Source organism: Struthio camelus, chromosome 7 (assembly GCF_040807025.1).
Source record: "Struthio camelus isolate bStrCam1 chromosome 7, bStrCam1.hap1, whole genome shotgun sequence".
Lineage (NCBI taxonomy): Eukaryota > Metazoa > Chordata > Aves > Struthioniformes > Struthionidae > Struthio > Struthio camelus.
The window spans coordinates 40800543-40815570 of NC_090948.1; positions in this window are offsets into that span (position 1 = coordinate 40800543).

Genomic DNA, 15028 nt, shown 5'->3' on the forward strand with positions numbered 1-15028 from the left:
CCTGATTAGTTCCCTAATTTTGAACTCTGGCTTGAACAAGCCTGTGGGAACAGTACTCTGTGAATCTGATGCTGTGATATGTTTTGTTCTTTTTTGGTTTGTTTTGTCTTGCTTGTATATGGAAAATTTTCTAAATATGTTCCTAAGTCTTAGTATTTTCCTGTGAAGGAGGGCTGTGCCAACCCCATGCTCCTGAGTTAGGGAAATGAGTATAAAGCTGGGAAGAGGCTAGACCCCTGGCAAGAAGCCTAGCTTTGCGATGTTCTAGGGGTTTTCACTGATTTTTATGTTGCAAAAAATCTAAATAGCTTTTATGCATTGAGCAGTGCGCCAACAACTCCCTCCGTTTCTGCTGTGTTTTGAAGTGAAGGAGGAGTTGCACTGCTTCATTTGCAGAAACATTGCCTGCTCAAATCGCTTGTGGATCAGTTATGATATTTGGTACGTCATTGAGTTGGGGAATGGTGCACAAAGCCTGTCTAACAGCCCTGAAAGTCACAGCCTGGCTCATTGCAGGGACAGAGAAGTACTTCGGGGGCTGTGGAAGCAGGGAAAGATTATGGCTGGGGAAGGGGATTGCTAGAGAGCCGTTAGAGGGGCTTAACTCTAATATCAGGCATTTTTCTTTGTTTCCTGCTGCTGCTCTTCTCTTTATTTATATGTCTTGGCTTGCTTGCCATCCCCAAAAGTTGGCTTCCACGAAATGTAATTTATTGTAGTTTGCGGATTAAGTTACCACAAGATTTGAGGATAGGTGCGATCTCGAATAGGAACTCTAAGATATCTGCAGTGAATACATATTTTCCTTTGGTAATCTCTAAGCTTGTTTTGACTCTGGCCAAAACGAATATTTTTGCCTCCATATTCTGCAGCACGTCCAAAGGCCGACCCTGCCGTCTGCCGGGCTCTGCCCACCCCAGCAGCAAAGCCGCTCTGGTTGCTGAAACAGGAGGGGGAGTAGAGTGCAGCCCATTTTTTTCCCCACAGCTATGTAAGCGCCGCAGTGTGGCTAGCAATAAAAACGTGGTTTGGTTAGCGAATTCGGGGAATATAAATGGGGCAAGCAGATGGGAAGCTATCAAATGGATACTGTGCCAAAGTACTGGTTTTGCAAAATTTAAAAAAAAAAAAAAAAAAAAAAAGCCAGAAACACACCAGGAGCAACTCTGAAGACAAGACTGGCTTGGACTTTGACTTAAAGCAAATAGTTGGAGTTTGTAGCTGGGGTATTTTTTTCACACGTATACAACAGCATCCCGCTGGCTTCATACTTCACCGTTATCTGCTCCTGTTAGATCCTGGCTTCCTGTGGAAAATGATGGGCTCAGCTGTCCATGACGGCTCGGCAGTGAAAGCGCGGAGGTATAATAAATAAAAGCTCCGGTCCCATAGCTTGAACACTGCGTGCAGAACACGAGGCTGGCTGGCTGGTCCCTAAATCTGAACCAGCACAGCTGTTTGTTTGGTCTTACCCTGTTCGAAGCTGCTGCAGTGCTGCTTATCCGGAGGTGATGGATCTTCCCCTAGATTCCTCTTCGGCTCCCCAGGGAGCTGCCTCCCCTCCAGCTCCGGCATTCAGAGCATCTCCCAGCTTTCTCCTCCATCTGTACCATGAGGCACAGGCCTCATGGACTCCCTTTCCTCTAATTTCTTTTTCCAAATTTTCTTCTTTACCATTAACTTCTTTCTCTGGTCTCAGGTCTACACGTTTGCGTTCACTATGCAACTTCATTATACTGCTGCTAATGTCCACATGTGGGGAAAAGTAGTAGTTTAGCCTGTAAAGTGCCATGTGATGCTCTGGATCCTAGAAGTCGAACAAGACAGCTGGATTGCTTATCAGAGACCTTTCCTCATAAAGAAGAGAAATAGCGTCCTTGTGAAGAGCCAGCTTGGCCTCAGCCTTCCACCTTTTGGCTCTTTTAAAGCTGATTTTGACTTTAGTGTTCAAATCACAGTTTGCAAATTAACAAGGAAAGAGATGTCCTAATTCCTTTTATTGCTAAACTGTGTAGTTTTGGTGCTCTGTATGAGTCAGTACAATGGAAAAGCACAATCCAGACATCAAAGCAACAGTTACGAGCTCTCCAGGTCACCAGATGTATCTTTATGGGTTTGTAATTATCATTGCAAATTAGGCAAGTGTACTGCACTAGAAAGAGACCGATAGCCCGACAGTTTGCACGAAGGCTTCTGTTTGCTTTTGTGTTGTCAAATTATACCAAAACCGTGGCCCAAACACACCGTCTTCTCCTTAAATTACAGGTATCCTTACAGCGTATAACTGGCTTTTTCAGGCTAATTAAAGCCCAGCAGTGTGCACGGATTTGTAGGATTTGTTGAAATCCCTGCAGGATCGCGGCAGCCTGGGATCGCGACTCCCTGCAAGTCTTGGGTCTGGCATAAGTGAGGTTGGTGCTGACGGCCGTTCCCAAGTCCCTCGGAGCCGGCGCTCGCTCGGTGGCTCCAGGGAGAGACTTTGTGGGTTGCTGCCATCTAACAGGCGCGCGGTAGGCACGTGCTGATGTCTGCTCCAGGTGAAACTGGAAAAAGTACCTTTGTAATACTGATACCCTATCTCTGCTATTAAAACTCTGGCTAGTGAAGCGACAGGGAAGCGATGAATAGCGGGATACCCAAAGGCTGGTGCGCCTCTAGGAGAGCGGGCGGGGGGGGGATAGAAATCCTGAGCGCACCCTTGATTGGTGATGGTTTATTGCCTCTTCCTCACTTTTGAGGCTTAAATCTCAGCTGGTTCTTCCTCATGCAAAAGCAGCTGTGCTGCATCTTGGAGGGGCCAGCGTGACAGCCTGGTGCGGGAAATCAGAAGTGAATCATACTGTGAATCAATCCTTGTAATGTAAAATCTTTTTTATTTATTTATTTATTTATTTTTTGCCAGCTGGAAACGAAGGCGCCTTGCACTGCTGCTTTTAGACCTCAAGTCTGTTAGCGTCGGTCTAAATGGAAGTAGCAGCTCCCAGGTTGTGGAGATCAATCAGTGACTCCTTTTTCTACCCACATCCTGAGGCTTCGTCCTACCATTTGGTACAGAAGACTTAAGCTGCTGTGCTTTAGTTGCCGTTGCTAAACGCAGGACACGTGAGTCCTCTTGCCTAGGGGACGTCGGTGGGAGCTTTCTCCTTGGAGAGCGTCTGGGGAAGACCCTCTCGCTCCTGGGATCTAACTCAGCCTGATTTTTCAGTTCACAAGTCGCGCTCGTGCCTTTGCATAGCTACCACAGCAAAAGTCAAGGCAGGAGCGTCCAGGAGGGGAAGGTGATCTGATTGCCAGCAAAACTGATTTTTCTTACTCCCACCCAGTACGCGCAGGGTGCACCCAGCTGGCAAGGGCAGCGTCTCCCCCAGCGTTGCTGCCTTCTCCTACCCTCTGAATGCAAAGCGTGCCTTTCCAAAGCTTTTTTCGAGGGCTTTCATTTTTACACGGACAACAGCGCTCTTGACATCTTACAGAGGTTTTTTTTTTTCCATCCTTCCCTGCTTCAGCTAACTAAAAACCGTTAAACTTTGCAACTGCGTTGGTGCCAGCCGCTGTTAAGAGCAAAGCTCTTTTCGGGCCGGCCGATGGGCGCGCGCCGGAGCCGCAGCGCGCCGCTGCTGCCTGTTCACCCGGCTTTATTGGCGGCAGCGTGGCCTGAGGTGTTTTTATGGTACATCACGAGGACCTGCCAGAGCGATTTCGTTGGCCCTGTGCCCTCGGGCAGAAGCTCGTTCCCACCTCTGCCCTTACAGACGGGTTTCTGCCGTTTTCCTGCGGAAAGCGGAGCGGAAGAACCGCTTCGGTTGGGTCGGCTCTCGATGAAGAGGGGGAAATTTGCAGGTGGAGGAGACTAATCCCAACGGGGCATTTAGCTTTCAGCCTGCAAACCTCCCAGTTGGAAAGAGCGTTAAGAAGTTTTTCAAAGGCTGATCAGACGTGACTTCCCGGCAGGATCATCCGTTGGTGTCGATTGCTTTTATTATTATTTTTTTTTTGCGTGGAGGCAGACAGCAAGAGCTGGGCTCTGTGCCCTCCGTGTTTGAAGTGTCTTGATAGCTGTCGGTGCCCCGCGAGACGTCCCCTCATCGCTGCTGCCCTCGCCCGAGACGGGGGTGATGCCGCTGGTTAAGTCCTGCGCACCGGCGCCGGGTTAAAGCAGGCATTCGGTTAAACAAGTTTTTTTAAGAGCTATTCTAATAGGGGGCATGGTTTGTCAGGCTGGTTCCTCAACGCCGCAGCAGGATAAAATTTGGGAGATACTGCCGACGCTAAGCGGAGACTCGGCCCCGTTAAAGCCTGGCCGAGGCAGGTTGACTGCTGCATAGATCTCGGGCTCGCAGACGTATATGAGCACCACCGTTCTGTGCGTCCGTGGGGTTGTTTCGAAGGCACAGAGGAGTAATAGAGCTCCTCTATCAATGCAGTTGTGGTGATTAGCGTTAGGACTAATTATTAATTACTGTTAATAAGCAGCAGCGTTTCCCCGAGGGGAGCTGTCGCACGTGCTCAGCGCTGTGTGTTGCGGAGAAATATTGACCTGTTTTCTTAAAAAGAGCCCAGGGCGGAGGGAGGCCTTTCCTAAAGCAAACCGGGCAAGGCTGGATACAAAACGGGTGGCCTGCGCCTGCCTTCGCCCCCCGAAGGGCGAGCGCGCGGGGAAGGAGCCGCGATGGCGTGCGCTTTGCAGCGCTGTGTGAACGGGCTCGTCCCGCGGCTCCCGCTCAAACCCCCAGGCGGGGGGGGGGGGTTTCTCCTTAAACCGGGGTGCAGGTGCCGGTCCTCCCCCGTCCTTTATTTTTTAAAGGGGGGGACCTGTTTGCTCCAGGGTGTCCTATGCCCTCGGGAAGACTTATTTTTACCGTGAGGGAGGAGGTGAAGCGAGCGGGGCCCTGACGGGGAGACGCGCGGCTCCTGGCTGAGGTGGGCTTCCTCGCTGCGAAACCTGAGGGGAAAATCCTTCGAAATACCCAGAAAAACGTGTGGGGGGTGGGGGGGAAGGCCCAAACTGGGGGGTTTAGGGGCAAAACTCACCCCCCTCCCGGGGCGTGTAGGAGCTGGTCAGGTTGGGGGAGGGGAGGCGTCGCGACGCAGCGTGGCAGAAAACACCCTTTTTTAAAATTTCCTGTGGTAATTTTTTTGTAATTTTTATTTTTTAAAGCAGAAAACAGGCTCCCAGGCAGCAGCCCGCTCTGGCGGTCGCATATAGCCAGGTAAAAAGCTGGGGTTTTTCTTTCTTTTTAAAAAAAAGGAAAAAAAAAAAAAGGGAGTTGGGGAGGGGGGAAGAGTGAAGTCGCCCTGTGGGTCGCTGAGGTCTGAAGCCTCCCAGTTACCTCAGGGCCGGCGGCGGTGCGGTGCCTGTCCTCACCTCGGGGGTTTAATTCGCCTTTTTTTTCTTTCTTTTTTTTTTTTCCTTTCCCCCTCCCAGAATAAGCAGGTACAAAGGTGTCGTCCTCTGGAAGTAACACTTTATTTTTACCAGCCGGAGGGCTCGACGCGCTCTTTCTGGCGGGAAACGTGATGTTCGTGGCGAGCCCCAGCTTTTGCCTAGTTTTATATATATGTATATATACATATATGTATATATATAAACCCTCTTGCTTCTCCTTCCTGTCAAATATTGGATGCGTTTGCGTCACATCTCTCAGACGAAGCCTTGGCGGTGGAAGGAGTTTCTGGAGAGCTCCTCTCAGGGGAGCGCCGTGGCAAATGTTCAGCTGGTGGCAAACGTTTATGGTTTGGCTCCGCTTTGGCTTGCGGGATGGAGTTTAAAAAGTGTAATTCTCTCTTCTCTTTTTCCCTTTTTTTTGTTATCTTTTTCTCTTCCCTACAAAGTCCTTGCAGCCTCTCATGGTGGGTGTTTTCCTTTCAGTGCAGTCAGAGGGCGCCCGACGTGCCGAGGTTGGGATCTCGGCCGTGCCTCGCCGCTGCCAGCGTTTACACATTGTGGGGAGGCAGATCGGGAGAGAGAAGAGGAGGGGAGGAAAAAAAAAGGTAAGCTGGATGTGAGGGAGCTGGCTAAAATCCTCAAACACAGAGCCACAGCGAAGTTTGGAAAGCTGCTGGATTTGGAGGAGCCGCTGCCCGGCGATCCTCTCCTGCCTTCGTCGCCCGGCGAGGTTTGAGCGCCGTGTTTGCTCCGCTCCCCGTGCTGCGCGGGCCAGCTACCGCGTGTTTGTCGTGGGCTGGCGTCTGCGATGGGCCGTACGAAGTGAGAAGCGCGTGTGGGGAAAAACATCAGGCTGCTTGCGATATTGCAGGGCAACGCAGCGCCGGGGTTAAAAAGGAGTTAGTTCGGGGATGGGTATTTCTCGTTCACCAGGCAGCTTAAGTCATCCGTTATTTCTTTAAGCGCAGAAATGATTCATGTGAGGAGGATACAAAGTGTCCGCAGAAGCCCCTTACTGTAAGTAAGATGCACTTACTATGTTTTAGCAATTTTGGTGCATAAAAGTTGTTCTGAGAAACTCAATTACTAGGGTATGAGACAGCTACTGGGGACAAAACTCAGCTGTCCTTGTTACTCCAAATCAAAACAAGTGAAACCAGCTGTAGATTGATGCAGCTGAATTTTAGTGCATTTTTAATTTACTTTCAGACTCCTCTATTGGCTCACAAGTGCGGCTACATCAAGTAATATTACAAAAATGCGATCAGCCTGTATTGTTTTGCAGTAGATAGTGTCACATCAAATTTTGCGAGCATGAGACTTCTCGCTCCTTGTTGGGCAATGAGACGAGAAGTAAAGCGAGGCCTGAGAATGCAAATGTGTGGTGAGAAAGTAAATTTGAAGAGTAGAGAAATGGCAAAAACTCCTTTTTCTAGGAGAATTCTTGAGCAAGGTGAGAAGCCTGGGGAAGGCCATGCTGTAATATTGGGAAGAATCCAGAGGAAGATAGTGGGGAAGAGAGACAAGATTTTCTTGTTTGTTTTTGTTTTTTTTCCCCTCTCTCTGTATTCCTGCCCACAGCAGGAATTCCTGCTCCTCAGCAGAGGAGCAAGAGGCTCTGAAGGCCCTGAAGGGGCACTCTCCTTGCTTTCTTCCTGCTGCTGCAAACGTCTCACACCGCTGCGTGCTTGCATTGCGTCAGGCACTGCAGCAACCCGAAACGAAAGGGTGTCTCCTTCCTCACGTCTTCCAGCCTGAATTTTAGGCAAGCGTTTGTGCCTTCTGGCCAGGTAGGCAGTTCGTAGCCACTGCTGCTTTTAAGACCAGCAGACCAAGTTGGTCTCAAAGTTGGTTCAGCTCAGTGGCATCGGCCAAACTCTGAGGTTTTGCAGCTAAAAGTCAGAAAGATAAATCTGCGAAGTCTTCAGATAACAATGCCATATACTCTGCAGGTCCTTTGTGTACTGAGACTCTTTCACTAAAACAACAAATAAAATTTGCTTTGTCCATGCGATTATTTCCAGTACTTTGAATTCCACTTGAATTGGAAGAAATGAAGGCAGATAACGGTGACTGGATCTATCCCCCACCAAAAAAAAAACCCAGCACTTTTAGTTAATCAGAGTAGGAGAAAATATTCTCAAATAATCATGTGAATGATACTGGCCTTAAAGGCTTATGAAGTAAGGCAAGCATTGCAGATAGGAAGGCAATATCATATACTTCAGTTAATCTGTACAAACAGCCTCATAATTATGAGACTTGCAAAACTTTATTTTACAGTAAGTGATACTGTTAGCTGTATGGGTTGCCCAGCATGAGTATCTGGTTGCTTGATGCTAGCAAAATTAGGGTTTAAAACGTAGCTATGTGAGTAAAGGATTTAATGCACTTGAGAGTGGTTTCAGTGCAATTATTCACTTATTCTTCTTGCTTATTTTTTTTTCAAATATCTCCCCATATATTAAGCAGCAGGTCTGAGTTGAGTGACCAGACATCTGAATTTTTTAAAAAAGGAAAGTGGTCACTTCTTGTGTGCCTTTTAAAGTTGTTCCCTGAAAGCTGAGCTTCATCCCGTTCTCCAGAACAGGATTATGAATACTAAAGGATTAAATTACCTCATTTCACATCTGCTAATGAATTGTGATTAGTTGTGGCTTTTCCTTCCTCGACTTCTGTTTTTCAGAAAAACAAGTAACTGCAGAGATAAGAACCTTTCCAAATCCTGGGCAGTGGAATTTGACCCTGCAGTGGGCAGGCCTGGCCCCGTCACGGTAGGAGCAGGGACGCAGTCAGCACTGCTGAGGCCCCCTCTCGTCAGCACACCTTGGAGATCTCGTCTCTCCTGTCGCCTCAGTGGCTGGTTTCCCGATGCTAAACGGTGCCTCTCTTGTTGCATTGAGAAACGAGATGTGCTGTAGTGATGAATGGCGGAGAGGGAATGAAATAGGAAAAAGCTCTTTGCGGGGAGGGGGAGATGAATGCCCTATTTTGGTGCTGGAACCTGAGATGCGTCTGACTCTGGCTTTATTTATGATCCCTATGGAAGATGGGGCTGAGGAAGTTAAGCATTGCCTGTCTACATTCGAGCTTGCTTCAGCAGTGCCGGCAGCGATTTGCAAGGGCAGCCTGCGGACCTGCTTGGCGTTTCTGGGTGACCAACCCGTCGTCATCTGCAGCCCACTCACAGGAGCTCTGGTGTCTCCCAAAAGGCAAGGGCAGTCTTGTACCGAGCAGTAAATGCTCATCTGGTCAAAATTACTCATCATGAAAATATGAAGTATGGTTTCAACAAGTGATGAGCTGAGTTTTCTTCCAAACCTGGAGGAGGTTTTGTTGGTAAGGGACTGAGAGCATAGGTCTCAGATGGGACCAGTCCTAGACTCTGGATCTCAAATCTGTAGAAACTCATAAGGTATGTGGAACTGTCCATTAGACTGCATATGTTACTTAAAAACAGAAACACCCCTTCATTTTTACTAATTTTCTCACAAACTATTCCCATGCTTAATACAGAATTAACCTGCAACATTAAAATAAAATTGTGCTAAAATAGAAACAAAGCAGTGGCAGTGGTGTCAAAGGCAGGAGGTCACTGTCCTCAGTAAGAGGAAATCGGGTGGATTGTGGGGGAAGAGGAGACTTTTGTGCCATCAAAATTGTGCTTGTTGTGAAATGAAGGGTAGAAAAAGGTTAGTGAAGTATAGACTGTAATAGAGTAGAACACAAACAAATAAATAAATTCCATGAAAAGGACACACAGTCCAGAGAGGCCTTTGATTCACCATGCAAAGGAGTTTTGTGCTGATAAGAGCACTCAGACACGACTCGGGAGAGATGGCTTTTGTCCCTGACTTTGCCATTGCCCTCAGCACCTCTCCACGTTTCTTTCTCCTTTCAACCTCTGCCTTGTTTACGTAGACTGTGTCTCTGTGTATCGGGGCCAGCCTGCCGGCGACTGTGCGTTCGTTCAAGATCTTGGCTGGTGACTGCAGGTATTTTTGTCATAAAAAATAAGTAATCTTAAAATGCCCAGGGAAATGGTAGTGAGTAAGATGGAGGTCCTACTCTTTGGTGCTGTTCTCAAGCTGGCAGTGATGTTCCGCATGTGAAAGAATTGCGTGGCACGTTGCTTTTCTTCTTCTGTCTTTAATCCCCATGGAAATGCGGGCAGCAATCTAAGTAGGAAGAATTATAACCCGACACAATGGGACTATTTTAAGACTCGTGTGTGTCTTGAACTTCTCAGCAAGGTTATCTCTCCACTGCCCTAATCGAGCTGATTGTTGTTTTAGTAGTGGGCGCTTGGTTTCAAAGCCATTAGCGTGAGCACGGAGATGACCAGCATCGCTCCCCAGACATGTGGGGAACTGTGCAATGCTCTCTGAACTGGTATTTTTGAAACAGCCAGCCATGTAAACACTGTTGAATGTTTGCAGTGTATTTTTTCATTATTTCTAAAGGACTTGCAGGTTATTCACTGAAATACATCATGATTTTAATGACAGAATGAGCATGTTCTTAGAGAGCCCCTCTGAGAGACGAGTAAATGCATGCATGTATGAGTTAGGAACTGGCGACAGGAGATGCCTCTATTTCTTGAGTTTGGTCCAAAAAGTTGATGGCCTTGCAGCCGCTATAGTGTGCGCGAGGCCTTTGGATGCGACTGCTCTTGCTCGCCTTCCTTGTTCCCGTTCCTGCAGCTCCCACTGCCTGCTGCCGATTGTCTTGCATTGGTGGGTGAGCCAGCGCCGTCGTCTCCTCTCACTCTCCAAACTTAGTGAAACAGGTTTGTGGTGGCGGGAGGATAGGAGAGGTGCTTTCCTTCGCTTGCTGCCTTACTGCTGATGGGCCTTGGGTTCCTTTTCTCCCTGGAGAAGTTTCTGGTATGAGCTGGGGAGTTTGTGTGTCGGTCCCCCCCTAAAAAAAGGAAAAAATAATCTCGATTAAACTTTGAAGGACGCCCTAGAAGACTTTTAGTCTAAGGAAAAATCTCAGCCTGGCGTATATTGAACACAGGATGGTGTGGAAGGGAAATGGAGTTTTAGTGGTGTGAATTTGGAATCACTGCGTTGCCCACAAATGGTGTCCTCGAGGCATGCTTATCTGGAACGCTTTATCGGGTTTATCTACAGTTCAATAAAAACCGAAAGAAATTAATCGGGCTGTGACACAATCTAGAATATGTTTATTAGAATTTCCTGCCTTATTTCAGTATAATTTTTTCCAACCTGTCATCCTGGTAGGACAGATACCCGTTTCCCTTGGTTAGCAAAAAACAGTTAAATTTGATATTCTAACTCCGAGTGAGCTGTTACACATATCCATTGCTGCTTTTTATGGTAACGTGCGAACCGATTTGCACATGAAGTGCAGACATGATTCACTCCAGAATTATGGCGAGGCCCCTTGGAGAGAACCAAAATTGGTGCTCCCTCCAACTGGAGTTCGTTATAAACCTGCCGTCTCTCAACAACGGTATCAGAGGACTGAAAGTGCCGGCTGAACAGCATTGCACTAGATGCGTGTGTTGATGGAGGATGTTGTATTGCCCCCGAGTCCCAACACGCAGGGCAGTTATCCAGTTTGTGCGATTGCCTGAATGAATCGCTACCTGCTTCCAAAGTTACGAGGGAAATAGTCCCCCCTGCTGGCTTTGACAGGGCTCTGTGCCCACTAGTGAAGAAGATGGTTTTGAGTCAGCTAACTTTTGTGGGCAGCTAAACAGTTTTTCAAATATGTAGATGTCATTGAGACTACTTGCTATGCATACATACTTCAGGTATTTTTGTATGTATTGCCAAGGTTTTTACTGATCAAATTGTTCTTTAGGTACTCAAAATCCCTAAATCCCACCAGGTAAATCCTGTTTTGTTTGTTTGCTTGTTTTTTGCAGAATTGCAGCTGCTGGATGTAGAAGCTCTGTCAGAGTATTAATCTCTGTCTAGACCTGTTCTACAAACTACCCAGCAAAAATCAGGGTGAAAAAACAAATGCTGCTGTGGAAATGAAATCAAGATGGTGGATGAGTTTCAAAGGAAACTCATGGCTGCATCACCTGCTGCCCTGGGCAAGTAAAAGGGGCAAATATGTGTTGAATCCCCCTCTGTGCCCTTGCATGCTACGGGTGGATGGTGCAGAGCTAGATTTCTAACTTCTGTGGGTACCATAGGCCAGATGAACGTCTCCACCTCATCTGTGCTATGGATGACTGTGCCCAAGAATTGGACTACTTTTTGGGGCACTGGACAACTCTGGCTGCCCGAGCCTCCTGGGTTTCCTGCAATCCTGTGAATAGTGACTCTGTTTCCTGTTATTCACAGGAGTTGGCAAAAAGGGGTGCCTGCAACCTGGCATGCATCCTTGGATTCAAGAGTTGAAAATCTAGGGTGTCTCGCAGCATGCATCCTGTCACTGGTGGTGGTTTGTTCCTAAAGCAGGCAATAACTCATGCTGTGAAGTGGCTGCTAGTGTGGCTGCTGCGGGTTTGGGTGTTTAAAAATTTGCTTGTTGTGAGGAAAAAGAAATGCAAGTCAGTACCGTGCAAACAATTGTGTTGCTCCTTAAAACCTGGGTGCCTATTACAGCTTCTGCAGCACTTTTCTTCTGAGAAGGCCTACTACTGCTGTTTGTGTTTTAGTGTTTCCCTTGTGCTGGTAGCATTAGTGAACGGAAAGATAAATGATGTCAGGGAAGTTGCTGGTTCTTTCATTTACAGAACTTATAGATGAAAGAGGAATAACTATAATGAAGTATGTATGTGTAGGAACTGGTCTGGTATTTGGATAGGTATTGCAATTCAGGTAACTTTGTGCGTGGGGAAAACCTTGCTGTAATCTTAAATAATCTTGAATACAGCTTTTCCAATAATAAAAATCCTGGCAGGGAGTTCACAGAGCTATTAAAAAAATTGACTGTGAGAAAGTCGATGAAATGGGAATAGTGCAGTTCTGAAAATACATTTTCTAGTCTGTCCTCTCATCCAGGGGTCAGGGGGTACTATTCCTTCTGCCATGGCTATATGTGAGCGTTTTCTATGCATTAGTTTTTTGTTATTTACACATCTCGTAAAATTTCTTCGAGTTTCGAAGCTGGGGAGGGAGCAATATGCAGAGGCTGGGAGTAGATGAAGAAACTGTCACTTCATGCAGTAGAGGATATATTTTGTACCAGAAAACATCATTTCTATACTAACAGAAAGACTCATAGTTCTCTGTAGATGTAGGAAACCTCAGAAGAGCTTGAATAGGTGGGATGTACTTTGAATCAGTCTTTGCCTCACAAAGAACAAAAAAACCCATGATGCTCAAAACCTGTTGTGGGCTGCGTGTGCTATGAGGTTGTGCAGTATTTTAGGTGGCTTTGTTGCTAGGAAGCTGGGCCGTATCAGGGTAATGCAGTGCTTGAAATGCTCTGCTGCAAATGGCTCTCCATCCAGACTGACCACTGAGGTTCTTTAGAAATGAATTACATGTCTGTGGTAGGTCTTTTCAGGCAAAACAGAGTGTATGGTTTTTTTCCCCTCTTTTTTTCTTTTTCCTGCCTCTGGAATAATAAGCAGGCACTAATTATCTTGCTATAACAATGAGATGGAGAGAGGGCACTTTGCTTTGCCCCTGCCCTGGAGTAAACTGTGTGAGATGGATTATGGGTAGAGCAGAGGGCTCAGTGTAGGTCTTGCCAGCATGTTTTAATTTTACTCTGTGGTTTATTTACTTTTCTTTTCTCTCCACCTTTTATATAGCCAAAGCTCCCCTACTCCCCCAAAACAGATCACTTTTCTGATGAAAGGTGCAACCGTTCAGTCCAGGTTAGTTCCCTGGAGATGCTGGTGCTCCTGGCAATATTGCCGGAAGAGGCATCTCTCTCTTAGCTGTCCATCTGCTGTTTGGGCTGCTTTGCAGCCAACTGAGCCTTGCCTCTGTGTAGAAATCCCAAGTGAAATGAAGAGGTTCTCCTTAACCTTTATTTGGGGCCTGCTGTAGTGCAGGACGTGCAGAAGGACCAGGTGCCATCCCTGTGTTTGCTAGCTGAGGGTCAGGTCTGGGTGACTGATGGCTAGCACGTTCCCGCCACGTCGTTCCCTGGGACCTTGGTGGTTCTCCTCCCCCTGCCCCCCCCCCCCCAACATCTTTGGAGATGCTACTGTGTTATTTTGCTAGTTCTTTGCTTACCTGTGCTTTTGGGATGGAGTACTGGTTATTTCTGCTTTGGTGCCTGTCTCTACCCCAAGAAAATGGTAGTAAATTCTAGAATCCAAACCTTGCCATTGTCAGAGCGTAACGAAGTGTGGTGATAAAGTATGTTTTCAAGCAGTTGGTGTGAATCCCCCATTATCAATGTGACAGGAACCCTGCTCGAACACTTTAGAGATGCAGATTTTGGGCACAATAACATTTCTGGATATTCTGGTGGGACTGTGGCTGGCACTTGGAGTTGGTGCCAAAGCCTAAATTGTAAAAGCGTTTTGCCTTGAAATAAAGACTTTGCCCTTTTTTATTGTGCTGGCAGACAACATCAGACATATTGCTATGTTAAAGTACTTTGTTTTAATGTGAGAGGAACAAAGTGCTTCACATATTAGGTGAAAACAGATATAGGGCAGCTTTCATGCATGTGTTACGAAGTTTCACATATTGATGTGTGTGTTATGTCTGGAGGCTAGAATGTCCTCGTTATATTATGATTGCAATAATGCCCGAACTTTGTATTTGCAGAGCACTAAAAAGCCTTCAACTCTTCTCCTCTATTCCAGGCTGCAGCAAGAAGCATCTGATTTCATGAGGCTGAAAGGCTCCACAACCGTGGGTTTTCTCCTATTTTTGCTTTCTAAAGGTCGTGTTTTGTTGTTCATTTTTTGCATGGTGATGTTGTGTTTTTCCCTCTTTTAAAGTAGAAAGTATGAGTCCTAGCCAGGTGCACGGCTCCTGAAGATCAGGGCCTGCTTTAAAATTGGCTGAAGCTGAAACCAGATTGGAAAGATTTGTTGCTGCTCATGCAAGTGGAGGAGCTGCCTGGTCGAGTACCAAGCAGGCTCTTTCCTGCTGGAACCCAGGGGCCCGCAGAAAGCTGTAGGCATTGGAGGGGAGCCTGTGTGCAACATCTTGGACAAATTCATATTTTAAGGTGGCAGAAAACCCGCTGCGTGTGTGTAGCAGCTACAATTAAAGCCGGGTACCTGCACGCATACTGCGGCAGGAATTTGGTGCTCCTCTGCTCTTGTATGTGGGATTTTAGTGCTTCTAAGTGCATTTTGGCAGATGCTTCCCCCCGCTGCCGTGCACCCTAGTTTTTGACAGGGCAGTATGATTAGGGGCAGGCGGCTAACAGGGCACTTGGCGCGCTTGTATATTTGAAACACACCCTGGAAGAGCTGTTCCCAAGGGGCAGGTTTGTGTTGGTGCCACGCTGCCCGCAGCCGTGCCACAGTTGTATGTGTTATGCGTGCTTATGCCCATGCTGTGCCTTCTCTGAAGCGTACGCAGCCTAGTTATGAGCATCCTGAGATTCTACCTCCTGCTTACCTGCTTTAAAATGAGCAAGCTAAACCATCCCTCCTGCCATGCAAAACACACTAATGAAAATTGCCCCCCAAATAACTAGCAAACTAAAAATGAGACGATGTAAATGCAGATCAGATGT